We start from the raw sequence: 4,764 nt of genomic DNA on the forward strand, positions 1-4,764 counted from the left end.
AAGTAAGTATGCTCGTAGAATACAGTATAATGTAAAATTTCACAATTTAGTCCCCGTTATGATTGTTGGCAGATCATTTCTTTATTAAAAAGTTTTCTTTTTGAACATTTTATTTGAGCCCAAGTGTCGCTGGAAGTACATAAACTTTTATTTCAGTATAAGGAAATTTATACTGTTTTACTAATACTATTTTTTTATTGTTTGAACTGCAAGGTGTTCAGAACTGAATATCAAATACAGATTAAAACTATTAAGACACAAATTTAGATAATAATATTGTATAGATTACTATAGCAAAAAAGTTATATTATAGAAATGGTTCGCATTTTGAAAGTATTTTTAATATAGGGCTAATGTAGTATTTATTCTAATGTAAGTACCTACCTGTAAAATATTCATCTAAAATCAAAATGTCATAAATCTGTAATATAAATCTTCGTATTTCATAGTTTAAACTCTTTTAAGTGTTTTAAATTCAATTCAGACAATAGGTTAATAAATTAAGTAATAATATATGGATTAGAAATAAATATTTTAATTATTAATTAATAAATTATAATCTAATAAATTCTTAAAAAGTAATTTAATTCAATTAAAATTAGTAAATAACTTTTGTGAATCTTAATATTAGAAGCATTAGAAGTTTAAAAATGTTATTATCTTTTATGTGCGACGCATTAAATAATAGAAATTTAACTGCAGGCCGTAATTGAATTTTATCCATAACATAACTCACCTGAAGTAAAAACTTCGCGTGTTTGAAGCAATATTTCCACTCCGTGTCCATAAAAACAAAAAATATTTTATTACAAAACGTTAAACACCACCTATAAACTAAACCACGACAAAAAAAAAACAATCGAGAAGTAAAACCTCAACTTGCGCGCCAAATATGCACCACAGATTATTTAAAAAAAAATGTTAATGCATTCGAATTTCAAATTGTCCCAAACCGTCCCGCTCTTGAACTTGGTTGGCGCGCTCAACTAGTGGCCGATATGAACGGCGCCCCAGAGTCTACTGCCGCAGATTGCCGCCATGTTCTACGAAGAGCATATTTTTCTACGATATGGGTTTTATTAGTATTTTGAGTATAATTTTAACATGGATTTGAAAATTTTAAGGTAAGTCATGCATTGTATCTCAGTTGTGTGTGTGTTTAGTTATTTGTGGCTTTTAAATGTATAGGTGCGAAAGAATAATTTAAAATTCGTAGTATGTAAAAATGACCCATAGTCAAAATATTAGTAAGAATTCGGAAGTTTTTAAGTTAATTAATAAATGTCGTTAAAGTGACCATCCTTATAAAAAAATATATCATTAAATTATATAATTATGTAAAATACATCAATCCCATAGTTCACAGGAAGACACGGGTCTTTACTTTATCATCTACGTATAAGACATCTACGTTAGTTATTCAATGGACAAATGAACTAATCAACCAATTGACTTCGGTGTAAAATTATTTGATTGCTTTCATAGAACTACTTTTACACGTGTAGAAGTTAAATCAAAACTTCTAGATAGTTTTCAAATGTTTGATGTCCCTACATACCAAGAACAAATAGTTTTATCCTGAATTGAGTAACACTAGTAAATGAATGGTCGATAAACTGTTAATTGTAGAATACTAGCTTTCACAGCTACTTCATTTGCGCACATATGGCTAGGCAGTCTTTTTATTGTTTATTTCAGTTCTTAATTCAGCAGTTATTGTTCGTCATAATATTACAAATCAATTTTAAAATCAATTACAAAATGTTGACTGTTGAAAGTATATAAAAAGCTTAAAGCGTTATTTGTTAAACAATACTACAAAGAGACAAAAATAATGAATCATCGCGAATCCATAGTTTCATTCTTATATCCATTTCAAAGCAATTTCATCGGGTTGTTATTCCAATTTAAATTAATAAACTTTTCAAATACTATGTAACGGTGAGGCTTCAATATCGTTTTGATAAAATTGAAATAATACATGTTTCACTTTCGGATTAATACTAGAAACAATTTTGTTTGACAGATTGCAAATTCAATAATGAATTATTTTATAATATTACTAGCGGTCCGCCCCGGCTTCGCCCGTGGTACATATGAAAAATAGATGTTGGCCGATTCTCAGACTTACCCGATATGCACAGAAAATTTCATGAGAATCGGTCCACCCGTTTCGGAGGAGTATGCAGACTAACATTGTGACACGAGAATTTTATATATAAGACTAGCGGTCCGCCCCGGCTTCGCCCGTGGTACATATGAAAAATAGATGTTGGCCGATTCTCAGACTTACCCGATATGCACAGAAAATTTCATGAGAATCGGTCCACCCGTTTCGGAGGAGTATGCAGACTAACATTGTGACACGAGAATTTTATATATAAGATCTACGGATTATAATTTACTTTGGGCCAATTTTTCAATGCTTGGATAAAACTTATCCGTCCAATAAAGTATTACACGATAATATTAAAATGTCACGTAAACTGTCAAATACGGGCAAATAGAATACGTTTTTAAAATGGTAGTTTTATACATTTTCGACAAAGTCACTTCAATCGCTTATAAAATGTGGTATTGAAATAATATGAAGGTTATTGTAGTTTCAGTTATCCTTCTTTATTATATGTATAAACTCAATTGTTTTGACTACTTCGCTATTTATATTGTTTATTTGAATATCCTTATGATTGTTTAATAACTATGATGTTGGTATTACTCATTGGCATTATATGCCACTTTATTTAATTCCGACATTTAACAATACTCATTAAGACCTATTTCAAGACAGTAGAGCATTATAATTTAGTGACTTTTTTTTAACTTTCTACCGATGTTTCGTATCTTTTGATCATCGTAGGTTAGTTATCTATGTTCATCCATTGAGAATTAACATCTAGATATATTTCAAGTTCTAAATGGATACATTTTAATAAACGATGATTCATTCAATACATCTAAATATAAAGATGTTTTAGGGTCAGTACCTAGCGGCCCGTGAAAGTCTATGTAAGGCAACTTTTGCTTATCACGATGTTTTCAACCCACATTCTAATTATATAAGTTCCTAATAATTTGCTAAATCATGGGGCACAAAATCTTACGGTTGGATAATTTAATAAATTAATTTTGATTTGAAAATTTCATGATTGTGATGCGAGTTTCATATTTAGGTAGGTATATTTTACTATTTAGTAGTCTGTGATTTCGTACTTTTTTTTTATTTTTGACGTAAAAATATACTATATATTATTTCTGAATTAATTAAAAAAATATGATTTGGTATGGTGGTAATAGAGCTTCTACGCAAAATTCGTGTTGTAGCTATAATGAATACGCTCACAACACGTGGCAATGAAGAAATGCCAGTACGCGTTCAGACATAATGGGGTTTACCAAAACACAGTGGACAGGCTTTTATTTTTTACTTGAGGTTGGTAGGACTTTTAAAATATTATGCTACACTTCGATGCGATGTTAAACTGCGACCACAACGCGTTGTGGTCTATTATTTGACTCAATTGTCTGTTCTTTGAGCGTAACATTTACACGAATTTATAATCCTTTAAACATTAATCTCGTTGAAAGAATACACGTTCCTTTGAAACTATACTCTATTATTTTATAGAATAATATTATGAATATAATATACTTGAAGCATGTAACATGAGGTGATCGAACTATGTTTACATTCGCGGTTGAGCACATTGCTGGCTTGGCTGGATTTTCAACCGAATAAGCTAGGGTTCGATGCACAAGTCCATTCACGTTGGGAAAATAATCAATATAATATTATAGCTTAACCCGCCATTGGTGACCTCATATGTCTGTGAGACCGGGCAGTTAAAGAAACCCAAATATTTTTGTCACCGTTTATCGAATTGCACTGTGGTTTCGAGTAGCTGCCTAATTTCGCGCCCCCTACCCTACCCCTACCCCACGACAGCGACGCGGGCGCACGTTACTGAGTTTTGGCCCCAACCCGGTCCGTGAGACCGGCGTCACCAACTAAGTAAGTCAAATGGTTATTGTGTATTTTTTTTATTTTACTTATTTTGATAAAGCTGTTGTTGTAATTTATAGTTTAATCATATAATTCTATTATTAGTAAGCGTTTTGCTAGATTTGATCGATATTTTACAAGAAATTCCGTGTTTTTTGTTCAAATTGTGAACACTGTTTCAGCATGTCTTACGAAAGTAATCAGTGTCGTCTCGAGGCTCTTTTGCAAGAAGCAGTATCTGATGAGGACAGATTACAAACGTCATCGGAAAGTGAATCTGGAAGTGACTTCGAACCAGATAATTTCAAACCAGATCGCACGTAGTACCAATAACTTGCTCTAGTTGTTTGGCTGTTGAAGATGAGTGATTTTAGTATTGAATATTTTTTTTTGGTCGAAGTATTACCATTTATGTTACTTCATTTTATGTTTTCAGTGTCATAAGACTGACTAAGCCTAATTTTACTGTTAAATAATTAAAATTGATGCTTTATTTTTGAGTTTTAAAAAAACTTTGTTTAAATACTTGACAATTTTAGTTATTTCAAAGATGTTGTCTTATGCTAATAAAAGAGATTTGATTTATTAAATACCTATGTTTTATTGACAATAAAAGATCAAATTTTATATCTATCCCAATGAAAAGTAGCATGAAACGTAAATTACAGATAAACTCGTAGTCAAAAACCCCGGTGCGTGAGACCGGGGTCACCAACGCTGTAAGTCAAATTCACGTCACCAATGGCGGGTTAATAAATATC

The sequence above is a fragment of the Colias philodice genome, chromosome 23 (genome assembly GCF_061535455.1).
Source record: "Colias philodice isolate Cphi_HAF_F1 chromosome 23, ilColPhil1 Martin Lab GWU primary, whole genome shotgun sequence".
NCBI classification, from domain to species: domain Eukaryota; kingdom Metazoa; phylum Arthropoda; class Insecta; order Lepidoptera; family Pieridae; genus Colias; species Colias philodice.